This window comes from Bidens hawaiensis, unplaced genomic scaffold (assembly GCF_021521415.1).
Source record: "Bidens hawaiensis isolate Kalapana, Puna unplaced genomic scaffold, B.hawaiensis_p1.1 tig00018502_1, whole genome shotgun sequence".
Classification (NCBI taxonomy): domain Eukaryota; kingdom Viridiplantae; phylum Streptophyta; class Magnoliopsida; order Asterales; family Asteraceae; genus Bidens; species Bidens hawaiensis.
In genome coordinates, this window is record NW_027492800.1 from 102,830 (window position 1) to 117,668 (window position 14,839).

The 14,839-nt window shown below is 32.7% G+C and overlaps 1 pseudogene across 1 annotated transcript in view; it reads left to right on the forward strand.

The window, feature by feature from the left end:
* Nucleotides 1–14,839, forward strand: part of LOC143556274 (stress-related protein-like) — a 271,130-nt pseudogene that overhangs the window by 13,777 nt on the left and 242,514 nt on the right. The window lies entirely within an intron of this gene.

Here is a 14,839-nt window from a genome sequence, read left to right on the forward strand (position 1 = left end):
TAGAGTTTTATCATATACCTTTTTATATTTTTAGTTGCTCATCCACTATTTTATCACACATTGATTTAAGAAATATAAGGTAACATTTGGTATGCAAGAATGATAGATGATAGGGGGAATGAAATGATTCATTGCATGAGAATGAAAAAAAGTGTTATTTAGTTGTTAAATGGAATGAAATCATCCATTATATGGAATCTCATTACATCAAAAACATTCATTCCCACCCCCCCTTATTTTTTTTTCATTTAATTCCTCTTTCACCGTACTTTCTCAACACCACCGCCACCTAACAACAATAACCACCATTACCATCATCAATACCAACACCTGACCACCACCATCGCCTTCGTCACCACCACCCTACCACCAGGGCAACCACCATCACCGCCGCCGCCACCATCATTGCCATAACCACCGTAAACATTGTCACCGTCGTGCCTAACCATCACCGTCACCACCACTTTTGCTGCCTGACCACCACCACTGTCACCGCCATCACTACCAATGCTATCACCGCCACCCCACCACCACTATTGTCACTGCCACCACCATTTTCGCCGCTAGAGCTAACCCCACCACAGTCGCCATCGATTTTTTTTTTATTATTTTTTTTGGTAAAAAAAATATTTTGGGATAGGAGTAGTTTTATTATTTCTATTTCATTCCTATAATTTTTTTGGATACCAAACAACATTAAGTAATAATTCATTTCATTCACATAGGTTAACCAAACAAGACAAAGTAATGGAATGATCCATTTCATTCCTTTATCCATTCCATTATTTCTCCCATTCTATTCCCCCTTTATTACATTATCTCTAACCAAAGATACCCTAATGGTTTTCAATTCAAATATTGTGCTAGGAAGTTATTAATGACCATTGACTTTTTTAACAAGGGGATTCCTCTTTTGTTGAACTTTCTTATAACTTGCGTGGTGCGCCCGTTTGTGTCTATTAAAGTAATTTAAGTTGAATGGTTGTTGAAGACATTATTGGTACGTTATATATAATCAGAAAATAAACGCGTCACCATCTAAAAACTAAAGGCTAGTCAAAACACAAATGAAATGAACATATATAACCAAACCACAACTTGAGGTTGTTTCTAGAGGTAATATTAGTTTTTTGAGTAACAACACAAATGTTAGTAATTGTAGTAAATCTAAGGAATTGTGTCATAGTAGACTTGGACGTCTCCCAAATGAAGTCTTATATGTCCTAAAACCTTGATTAACGTTAACAAATGCGAATAAGCATCTTGCTTACGAAGTTGGTCACAAAGCTAAACTAACTAGATCCCCATTTCCTTTGAGTGATCGTATATAAAAAAAATGTTGGAGATTTAGTTCATTTGGATCTTTGGGACCATTTGCAGTTACTAGTAGTGATGCATATAAAATTTTCTTGACTACGTTTTGATGACTACTCTAGGGTTGTTTGTGTGCATATGTTAGAAGCTAAAATGATGTTTATGAATCAATAGAAAGTTTTGCTGCTTTAACAAAAACTCAATATAACACGCCAAATTTTCTATTAATGAAATATATATTTTATCATACTGCTACCAATATTTTATTTCTACTGGCTACTTATCTGGGTTTTACAAGTGTATGGACTTTAAAATCTAAACAAGAAGTATATGTGAGGGGTATGAGTGGTGCTTAGGTTATTATTTAAAGAGAGAAAACCCTTCAAGATATGCAACCATGTTTCACCAATTCATTTTGGTTACAACACAAGTTCTTAGAGAGAGAAAGCCAGAGGGGAGCGAGATTTCAGGTTTGAAGTTTTGGACTCGGATTCAAGTTTTGAACTTACTATCTCGTAGAGAATCATATTTCACAAAGTTTTTGTTGGGTAAAATGGATGATTAAAAGTTTATCAAATTTCTTGAAATTCATGTAAACCAAACATGAACAAGAAGAACGTAAGTCCCGAGTACTTACAACTCACCGAGTTCATCTGTAATTGTCCAAGAAAGATGTACGAGTTCATCCTTGTAATGAGTGCATGATCTAGATTGAAGAATCATCTAAGTGTAAGTCCCGAGTACTTTACACTTCATGAACAGATGATGGGTTGATGAGATGACAAAAAATTGATGAATTAATGTAAAGATGGCTAAGGATTGGATCAGAGTTCATTCTATACACGGGTACTCGTATGGAGTTGCTAGATTCTCTTAAGTGATACTCCAAGTACATGATAGTCACGAACATTCAAGGGCCTCGAATATATTCTAGACACCTTGGATATTTTCTAAGTGACTATCAATTCGTGAACAACGGTTCATGAGTACGTGACCCTGTGTTTGTTGAAAACATACTTAACTAAGTATAGGATCAACTCGTGAAGGTTACAATCTGTTCGCGACAAAGTTCCACTCGAAGGTATTTCAGACAAGTACTCAATGTGTTCGTGAAGAAGAACAAGTGTTCGAGACAAGACATGTATTCGAGAAGAAATATGTTAGGTACCAGATGTATTCGAGAATAAGAGACCAAGTGTTCGAAGACTACTGAAGACCTTAATAAAGAACCAAGCTTTTATGAGATAGACCGTGTGTTCGTAGCTGACACTTAATAATATTTTGTAATTGTTTCCTAGGGTTGTTGTGGCTCATTAATGTGCCTATAGATAGAAAGCGATAGGTCAAATGTCGGCACACTTGTGAATGATTGATTAGACATTACCTAGTATTCATGGCACACAAAACCCTAGATGTTGTGAAACAAGCCAAATAGCCAAACATGTGAGAAAGAGATGTAGGGAGAAAGATGGAGATTTCATTCTTTAGGTGTAGAATACAATGAGATACAAGATGATACTTATAGGAGATGAAAACTTGGAGAATAAGCTAATCTATATTAGGTATTAATAACCATAATATTAATATATTTATAACACTCCCCCTTGGTTATCAACTTAATACGCTTGGATATGCTGCCTCATTAAAAACTTTGCTAGGAAAATCTAGTGGGACAAAACTATAGTTAAGGGAAAAAGAGTGCAGCGCGTATTGACTCCCCCTGGTTTATAAATCCGTTAAAATGGTAAATATCAATCTTCTGTGAAAGTTGTTCAAAAATTTTGTAGTCAATCATTTGCGTCATCATCCCTTGACATGCTGATGTTCGGTTTATTTGTACATATTTTAGTATGTTAACTTAGTTGTTTTAATCGTTTAGTTTAGGAACTTTGGTACTTCATACATGTTTATGTTTCAGGTCACAGGTACTTAACGCGCTCAATTTGGACCTGTACGAGCATGGAATGAAGACCCGGGATGTCCAACACATGAACCGAGGCATTTATTTAGATTTGCTGAGAAAAGAGACCCATCGCGTAGCGCGATGGGTGTTGAAGGTGGGGCATCGCGCTACGCGATGCCCTGTAATTTGGCAGCGTTGACTGTGGTTCATCGTGTAGCGCGATGGACCAGGACAGGAGACCATCGCGCTACGCGATGGTCCCCAAAATCATGAAAGTTAGGGTTTTGTTTTATAAAATATTTTTACAACCCAAGACGCTATTCTTCACCTTCCAGGCGATTTTCAGAGCAGAAAGGAGAGCAACCATCACTTCCAATCATCTCCAAGCACATACATGTCCTACCGGATCATAACCGAAGCCCGAGAGATGCCGATGCGCGGCTAGTTCCTTCGAGTCAAACCTGAAATTTATGTTTTAACCCATTCCGATGTCTCTTAGCTGGACACATGCCGATAAATATAAATAAAGAAAATAATATTCATATATAGCTAACAATACGATATAATGCACTTATGCATTTAATTGTGGTATTTCCGAATTAATAATAGTTCATATCCAGGTAGGAAATGATATTAGAGTGCATTGTTGGACATCCTTTAACGTACTCAAAGAATGAATCTTGTCTTTGGTAAAATGTCTCAACATCTTTTAGATATGCTTTGATGGATTGATAAACATATAATTACACATATACTCGAACTGCAGGTCGAGCAATAATCATGACGTCAAGGTATTTCAAAAACTATCCTTCTAAAAGTTTTGCAGTTTCTCTTGATGATGTGGACATCATCACTGTAAACTGTGATTATATGAACTTTTAAGAGTAAAATTTTGATAAAAGTATGGCTAATTACATCCAACTTATCTCCCTCTTTATTAAAATATTTTCTGATTGTACGTGCCACGCTGAATTCGACTATTTAGTCCATATGCAATATCTTAACCTTATAGAACATTTATTGATGCTTTCATGCCGATGCTTAGGCGTTTTAAATCCATCACAAAATTCTTTCCCTCTTAACCAATTATTGATGTGCCTTCACTTCTCATGAGTTTTGCTACATGAACTTGCTCATTTGACACATCAATTTATATATCATATATCAAAACCCATATTGTACCATTCTTTGTTTATTAAGATACGATAATCATTAGGTACAATTTCTTCTATGTACGCTTATTAGTGCACAAGAATTACATCTTTAAGATGTATCAATTAACCTTTCAAATATTCAACTACCTTAGGAAACTCTTCAAGATTTCCGTTTATGTTCAACATATTCAATAATTGTAACGTATTCAAATATGACTCTATACACAACAGTCATTGTGTTCCCGAGAACTTTCTTTACATTATTTGATAATTCAAATCCTTTAGATACTTTCTTATAAACTTTCAGTATCAATTGAATCACAATATTTGCTAGACGCATATCAATTCTCTCTTCGTATTACCAGACTATTTAGGTATCAGAAAGTTATTGCTTCCACCATTGGAGAATGTGTCTCCTCAAAATAAATCATGGATCTTTGCAAAATCCTTGTGCCACCAATTTTGCCTTATATCACTTAATTGAATTTTCATAACTCACATAAAAGATCCGTATGTGTCTAACAGATTTTACAACTTTAGTTGTACGGACTGTTGGTCCAAAAAAGTTTCGTTATTTAGAGAATTCAACTCTGCCCTATTTGCGTCTTTCCAATTTGGCCAATCATTTTTCATAGGCAGATCTTAAATCATGACCCTCATCATTTTCAAGCGCTATCTTATATGCAAAATTATAATGACGTCGACTTTATGTCGATTCCATATATCTTGTAGACATGATAAAATACAATTTACTAAAAGCTCTTTATTTTCAGGTACCTGAGGTTTTTTTCAATAACCATCATGTCAAACTTCTCTCTAGAGACCTTTTTACTATACCTCGACTTGACCATCTTTATTACTTGCTCCAATTTTCGAGGAATCATTATTCTTGGAATCGACTAGTCTACCACGCTTCAGGCGTGCCTTAGACTCACTAGTCATTTAGTCATTACCAATGTATGGTTGTCCTTCCAGGACGTTTATATTAATTGGAGCATAAGAAGTTTTTTATAGGTGTCTTAGCTAGACACTTTGTTTTGGTCAGTGAATCATATGGTAATTGATTCGTTAATCTTTATACATAAATTATTCTTTGAACATTTAGTTGATATAATTTAATTTGAGGATCAATGGTAATTCAAACTAATTTCGTTTTCCAACTGCTTTATATCTCCCCGTAATGTTGGGAATGTTGCTTCACTAAAGTGAATACCAATGAGCCATAAACAAATCTCATTAATAGCTCTAACTCTTTAATAAAGAAAATATATAATACTGACATAAATTCCCAACTTCCTTTATGGTCTCATCTTTATGTCTTGTGGTGGATTAATTTCAATAAATAAAACACACGAAATATTAGATGAGAGATACTTGGGCACTGACCAAAAACCAATTACAATGGGGAGGAAGTATCATAACTTGTTGGCTCGATGTGAACGCATGTAAAATGATACATACCCAAATAAAACATGAACTTTTTCTCTCATGATCATTGGCGTTGCAACCAACTGTAGACGTTTGATGATCTTCTCAACAAAATCAATTCGTCTATTAATAGTGATCTACCAAAACAAATATGAAAATCTAGAATATTGTGCTTGCTATCTCATTAGCTATGCCACAAATCGTACAAACTTCATGTTGTGAAATTGATAACCATTTAGACGATGCATCAATTTAAAACACTAAATGGTATCATGTTAGGATATGTGTATCATTTTCTCATTCCATAACATTTAGGGATTCACACCCTCCTTTAGTTGGTAAATTAATAATTCCCTTTGTGAGCAATATTACATATATAATTATTAGAAAGAATCATTTGGTTCTTCAATAAATTTCACATCATTGACTCAGTGTGGTCTAACCGGTCATGTCATTAGGTAATTATGATCCATAAACTTCGGGTTTATGATCGTATATGTATTATGTTTATTTAATGTAAATAGTTAAATATGAGAGAACCTTGTATTATCGTTTCAAGTGATGTGATTTCACTTTTGTTTTTCCATATTTTGTTCTCATATGTCACACCCCGACTTAGGGCCTAGGCGTGACGCCCGTAGTTGGTACCTGTTTTGAAAATATATCAGAGTTGCGGGTTATTAGCGGAAGTCTTTGATTATAATAAAATATTAATTTATTTTATAAATCTCTTGGATAATAAATATCCAAGTATTTTGGGTTTACAAACCTTGTTTACAATATTTCATTTATTTAAAAACTGAGCCATCTTCATCTACGAGCATCTATCTCCATGAATGACTCTAATTCCTTGCTATCTGTGCTATACTTGTTTTCCTGTAATTTGGGGAAAAATACGTCAGCGATATGCTGGTGAATCGTTGACTTTGAAAACATTTGACTGACAAGATAGTTTTGGGACAAACTCAGCAGAAACGTCTCTTATTTCTGGGAACTTGTGCCACTTCCATACACACACAATAATGGTTCTCCAAGAACTTATGCCCATTGGAGAACTTTTGTTATGTCTGTTAGCCTGCGGCCACGTAGCCTTGATTGATATGTTAACAGATATGTTTGGATCCAGACACATGTGTACTCAGTCTGAGTTACTTTTATTATCTACCTTGTGACTTTAGGGATCACATAATCCCTTAAAATTTAGAGATCACGCAATCTCATACAAACATTTGACTGACTATGTAGATAAACAACCCGTTTATCTGACTGAAAAAGGTTTAACGTATTCACCTGTGATTGTGATTGTGATTGTGATTGTCTTTTCTGAATGATGTGGTGATCTCATTAGAAAACCCTTGTGAATGAATGATGATTGATCTATAATAAAGTAGGTTTATATAAATACCCGGATCGTCTCTTGATCCTGCTACAGACATTTAGTTTGGTTTTGATAGCTATAAACCTTGACTGATCATTTGTTTGAATAAAATATTTAGACATGTAGTCTTTTCATTTGTTTACAAATCATGAGTTAAGTTTTTTCTTCATGAAGAAATATCTATTGATAGGTTTCTTCGTCAAGAAGAAACATTGAATTGACTATAACCTTGGTATGTAAAATCTTACGTTTCTTAATTATGAAAAAACTATTATATCTGCTTGTATGTAAAAGCTTATGTTTCTTAATCATGAAGAAACATTATTTTAACTATAACCTTTTGCATGTACAAAGCTGTTATAAACATAATCATGATCAAGGTTTTGGGCTATACCCCTGACTATGGTCTAAGCCATATAATATAAAATAATATTTAGGCAGAACCCCTACCTTATGCAGTATTTGGAGTTTGTTGCCTATGATTGGTCGGGCGGCACTTCTACTCTATATAGTGTGACAGGGCTTACACCGTCAGAGCTTTGGAGCTTGGCACGTACTACGAGATTGGCACGCTTCTCGAGATCGGCACGCAAAACGATGCAAACGTGTGAAAAGTGAAGTGGTTTGTGTGAGTTGGAATGTGCTGAACACCCCGCTATTTATAGCCGTAATTCTGCAACTTCGCGTATCGCGAAGCTGCTTTCGCGTATCACGAAGATGCATTAGCTTTGCTAAGTCAGCAGTAGGGTTGCCACGTGTCACCAGGTGCTGCCACGTGTCTCCACTTGTCACGCATGCAAAAGTGCAGCTTTGCGTATTGCGAAGATACCTGATCTGCAACTTCGCGTATCGCGAAGATGCTCCAAAGTCGGTTCAAGTCTGTTGTCTTTCGCGTATCGCGAAGATGCTGAAGCCTGATCCTTCGCGATGCGCGAAGTTGTAAAATTTCAGATTTTTATTTTAGTCCTTGTACTATCCAAAAATACTAAAGCGGCCCTTATGCGGCTCGTGGCGATGCGAGCGTGCGCCATCAAAACGCCACATTACGCCCGAGTCCGAGCGCGTGCGCGTCGGGTGCTTCGCACCCTTCGCTAGAATATGGAGAGTGATTAGCCACATTAAAACATTTCTAGGGAAACTTGCTTCCTTATAAAGAGCTTCCATTTCTTTGTTTGATTCCATGTGGGATGAAAATTCCATTCCCTTATTTATATCCATAGGGAATGCTTCCCTTTTCTTCCATCTTTCCATGTGGGATGGAAATTTTTCTTATTTCCTTAAGATAAGATGCTTTCTTTTTCTTATCTTATTTTTCTCATTGCTTGTTTTTGTAATTGTTTTTAATCCTTCAACTTTCAAAGTTGACAACTTTAGCCCAAAATAAGTATGGGTTTTTCCTAGATGTTACATCATATAGAATCAATTCCTTTGCCACTTGTAGTGGTCAATCTCATTATTAACATGACTATCATTATAATTCTGATGGTCGATCATTGTTATAATTTTTCAATTATGTTCATGATCAAAACGATCAATACGTATTCACATTCATTTCAAGGAATGGAGTAAAACCAGACAATTTCATGGTTTTTATTACTTTCGCATGCATACGTATATGAAGTTAGCTCAACCTCTTATACTCTTTTAATAATATTGCAACTTCAGGAGTATATTTGAGGCGTGTCAAATGAAAAATTGTCTCCGTTTATATATCATAATTAATCTTCTCTTCACATAATAATTGAGAAGTAGGTAATAATCAATTCATATATAATTCTAATTGTTGTAACCTTCAATTGATAATGAGATATGAGGTATGACACTTCGAGTGTTATATGAATAAACACTTATACTCTTTAATGAGAGTAATGACAATAAGACACAACTTCGATTAACTTGTTCTTTAATACTATCTATATAAATAAATAATTGCATGCATAATGCATGAATAAATAAAGCTATAACATGCATCTCATCATATAAAATGAGTTATAATAAACCATTATGAATTAACATTTTCATCACGTATAAACAAATATTATAACTTATATGATATATAACGGTATAACCAGTTACACAAATATTTACCCGTTTACTTTGAAACATAAACAAATGTCTCCAACAAATTCTCTTTCTCTTGATAACATATAATCATTTATTATTTTATATCAAGTAATATCTTTACCACACAAGCATGTAACGGATTCATATCTTATACAACTTACAAATTATTATAAATAGATCAAGTTTAAATACGAAAGATGCATACTCACAAAAATCACGATGAATGACAAAACCGATAATGCAGGGTTGAAACAATTTCTAATATAGATTATATAAATATAACTTTCCAGTTTCCACTTAAAAATATTTTATTTTATCAATAGCTTACTTATTAGAAATTTCTTTCTTTTATATCATTCTTGCAACAAGCACGTATATATTTATTATCTTTTTCATTCCTTTAGAGAAGAAATATGCAAACATAACAACTGCAAATAAATAGATAACCAATGTAATTCGCATCCAATCAAAAGGAATACAACACCCACGTAGTCATCTCACCATATACAGATCGATGTATTTAAAAATGTTTACATATATTACTTTTAAATAAATTTTAAATTCAATCAAGCAAAACATATCAATCATCTGTTTAATTTAGATCATTATCCAAAGTTCCAAACTAATGCCAAAACATATAAAATTAATATCAAATATTAAATACACACAAATATTCAACGTTTTAACATGATATCCATACAATAATAAGTTTAGTTAGCAGGTAACTTGTATACGAGGTACATAGTAATCATTAAAACATGAATGTTTGTTACATATAGATTAATACTCAAATTGTATTCTATGATTTGATTCTCTTTTAATAAACGTATTGCTAAAACTTTATTGATAAAAGAAAATAAAATCAAACCCTAAAAAATCTTATTCTTATAAAATTTATCCATGATCTTATTCTTACCCACAAACGAAGCAACAGTGTATTTATGTACATATTTTTTTTAATCATAATAGTTTGAGGTTTATATTACACAATAAAAGATTAACATATAATTCAGAATATAAACTGGAAAATCTTTTTTTTTATTATTGTTTTTTTTTATTTGTAAAACTTATAGAAAATAGTTCCTTTGAATGTTTTTTTTACAGATAATATAAAAATTGTCATTTGTTTACCGAAATAATAAAATAAAATTTTGAATTATATTATTAAACATAATCCAAGATCACAAAAACTAAATCCCTAATTATTGCGGTTGAAAACTTTATAACCAAAAAATCCAATTCCTTCTTCTTTGTTTGATAAACCAGAAACATTAATAGAAAACCTAATTTATCTATCTATAATATATATAATCGACAACTCTAAAATCCTATGTGTCGCGATGTGGTCGCTCCCCCCTTTTATGGAAGCAACCAGATTTCTTGATTTTTAAATTGAGGCCTCTCACTGATTTAACCCAAATTTATGGGTATGGGTCTTACCAAAACCAAATAGCTCTTAAACGGGTGATAACATTTCATTAAATTAAAAATTAATCTTACTAATTATTTGATATGAAAATCTTGTAAAATAGGGATATACTAAAATTTAATATCCAATTTAAAAAGAAAAAGATATTATTTATGATTAATTAAACAATTTTATAGTAAAAAACACAAGCGGGTCATGTGTCACCAAATCCAGAAAACTTTTAAATGGGTTATAACATATCATTTATTTATAGAACCATTTCATCATCAAACCTAAGTATATTATTAACTTTCTTACAATAAAGAAAATTAAAATCCAAAAAATAAATATTAAAAAATAAAAAATATAAAACAACCATTCCTCTCAAGCCATCAGATTGTTCTATTTGTAAATGAAGGTTTCTCACGCATTTGACCCGAATTCACGGTAAAAGGTCTCACCAAATCCAGATAGCTCTTAAACGGTGTATAACATCTCATTATATTAAAAAATAATCTCATCAAATATTTGATATGAAAATCCTATAAAATAGGAATATACTAAAAATTAATATCCTATTTTATTTAAAAAAAAGTTATTATTTATAATTAATAAACAATTTTATAATAAAGAAAATAAACGGGTAATGAGTATCACCAAACCCAGAGAACTTTTAAATCGGATTATAACATATCATTTATTTGTGAAACCATTTTATCATCAAACCTCAAATATATTAATTATTAACTTTCTTACAATAAATAAAATTAAAATCCAAATATACATATATAAATATTGAAAACGAATAATATAAAACAACCACCGTAATACGGGGGATAAAATCTAGTTTTCTAATATAAACTAAAAAAAAAATCAAGAAAAAGCACATTTGTGGATCAAAATAGAATGTCTAAAACTTCAATCCACTTACGACGGAATAAAATCATAAGTTTTACTACCACAAATTATATGAATCACCTTTGAGGTATTTAGAGAAGAATAAAAATATCATTAATACAACCCAAAATTAAATTACTTACAATATGTATCATACTTGATAGATTAAGGAGCACCAATATGTAAATTAAACAATGTCAAATTCCAAAAGCAATTCGTGCTGATAACTTGTCGTGAAACAAGCCTAATAGTCAAACATGTGAGAAAGAGATGTAGGAGAAAGATAGAGATTGCATTCATTAGGTGTAGAATATAATGAGATACAAGATGATACTTATAGGAGATGAAAATTTGGAGAAGAAGCTAATCTATATTAGGTATTGATAACCATAATATTAATATATTTATAACACTATAAACATTCTAAGCATTTATTGTAATATTCTAGGATTTATTAATGGAAATTATTATAGTGAATCTATGTTCGTTTTCTTTTCTGATTTCTAGTCTATTTTATATGCGAATATTTGAAAACCCTAAAATATTAAATAGTTAAAGTTTAATGTCCCGTCCAAACGAATTTAATCCAACACAAATTGACTAAATGATTATGACATTTTATCAAATTAATACTTTTGTTCGTATTGTGTTATAACAATAATAAATAAATAAAGTTACTTGGAGACTTAACTTGTAATGTTACAAACGCATTGAAACACAAATTACAAGAATTATTATGTATTTAAAAGTAATCATCATCTTAGGGGAAAAAAGAATTACTCAAATTTAAAACTAACAGAAATCAAAATGGAAATATATAACAAAATCAATTATGATGCTCCAGGATTGAACATTCTAGGTTTCATGGATTAATCATTTCCAAAATCAAAAGCAATTAAAACCATGCTCGATCGTCTAGGCTTGCTCGATCGTCCATACTTAGACGTTTTCTGAGGAGGTTGAGAAGATTCCAATCTTCCTTATCAAAAATCCGACTCAACAACTGATTTTATTCACTATGCAAAACTCAAAGATATATTCTACAAAATTTATCATAGTAGAATATATGGATTAAGTTTCTCAAAACTATTTTTATTATATTTTTATCAAATATGAAAAGAGCACAATAATTCAATCAATGCAGATAGGTACAAAGAGTTCAGCAGATTGCGCAACAAAAAGTATTTTCAAGTTTCTTTCAACTCATTTATCCAAATTATGCAAGGCCAATTGGGTTGTCTCCTAAATTCATAATACTAAGTTCTAGAAGTGGAACCAACCAATTTGGCTTTGTCAATCTCAAGTTATGATGCCGGTAAGTTAGACCAGAAAACATCTTCCCGAATCAGATTAGACATGCAAACTTGTAAAATCATAAAACCTATCTTCTGTATATCCAAAAATTACAATTCATAAATTTCTGAAAACTAGACTCAACGAACTATATCCTATAATCAAGAATATATTAAAAACCATCGTTTATCATCAAGTTACAGTCGAAACAATAAGCGAGTACAAAGCTGTCAGCATTCTGATTTCAACAAAAATCGATCGATAATCTTGTATACGACACCCTAATGTTCTACTACACCAATAAATGAACAAACATCAACACAACCATGATCAAACCTCCATATTATAGAAATATTCATATCTTATTAGGGTTTTTCAACACAAACAATAGACAAGCACGTAAACGAGTGGTTATTGATGAAACACTTAGAATTAACGATCAAACAATATGTTAATGACTCCTAATCTTCCTAATCACCCACAAGCTCCCAAAGTTACCCAAGAACTCATGTTTTTCATCCCATGACGGCTGGAAAGGGTTATGGGGTGATTAGAGTTTAAAAAATAAGTTTTAAATAAATTTTCCCGACCTGGTCGTCCCCGAGCCGCGCGGAGGCTTCAGCCTCGGGCTACGAGACGCACAACGAGCTTAATTTTTTTACACTAGACTTTTAATAACTAACTATAATATGGAAAATCATTTAACACTTAATCACTTATCATGTAATAATTAAATCATACAAGTTATTAACGTAACTGGTTCGACATTAATCATCAACGCTTACAATAGGACTCTATGTGTGACTTGTTAATGACTCGTGTAAATGTTGTGCGTGACGTGTAATATAATTGAGTTGGGTTGACGGTGTTAACATGGGAGAGTGAGGTGTCACAACTATGGTGATAAAGTTGCTGGAAAGGCATCTTAACCAATGGTAGTGTGTCCTTTGATATTGTCTATCATTTATTGCTGGAAAGGCATCTTAACAGATGGTGGTATTATGACAAGAGAACTGGTGAAGCGGGTATTGTGTTGAAGAGAGACAACAATACATGGATACAGTGAATGTGTTAGATCTCACGTGGATGGTAAATTGTTCTGAGAAAGGCATAGAAGTGTTATACAAAAACAAGATTTTGATCTATGATGACAAGGACACAAATCAAGCACAACAGTATTAACGCGTAATAAATGTGTGCCATATGTATGGAATTCATTCAGGAAAGACGTGGGAAAGTAAGTGAAGAAAACTGGCTAATGAACAAACACATGAGGAAGCTGAGCTCGAGACACAACGTAAAGATAAAATGGAAAGAGCATCATGGTAAAAATATCAATTCACGCCGAGTGTTAGACTTGTTCAGAAAACTCAAGAGAAGTCAAATGCCGGGCTTATCGTAAAAAGTTCTTTGGCATTGACTAATTTTGAAGATTTTTCTTTAAAGATTGAGACTAAGAAATATCCAAGGGGGGAGTTTGTTAGTGCATAATTTCTATTACTTAGGTCTAGTATGTATTTGATAACATTTGGAATAGATTTTGTAATGTTTGGACGTATAAGAGTTATACGGCGTGTAACTTACAGGGGGCATAGCTTATATGCCATATAAGATACATGTCGTATAAGTCTAGAGGGTTGCCTATAAATAGGTTTGTTGCCTTATACGTTCAGAACTAATGGTCCAAAGAGTACTTGCTTTATAAACTGTCATATCTACATTGTACTTTGTTGTTATCAAGTAATAAATGTTGATTAAAGAGATTTCTTTGTATTTTCCACCTTGTTATGGATTCCGCACATAACATTGAAGAATAGATATCACCATACACGTCTATCTTACGGTCTTCCACGTCATCTACAGCTATGGTCTTTGTGTTCTTAAGTTGTTACACATATTAAAGATAAAATTTAAAACAAAACGTACATTATTATGTCTATTGTTCGTCATTGTGTCTTTATGTTAATCATTTTGCCTCTTGTTCGTTATTGCATCTTTCT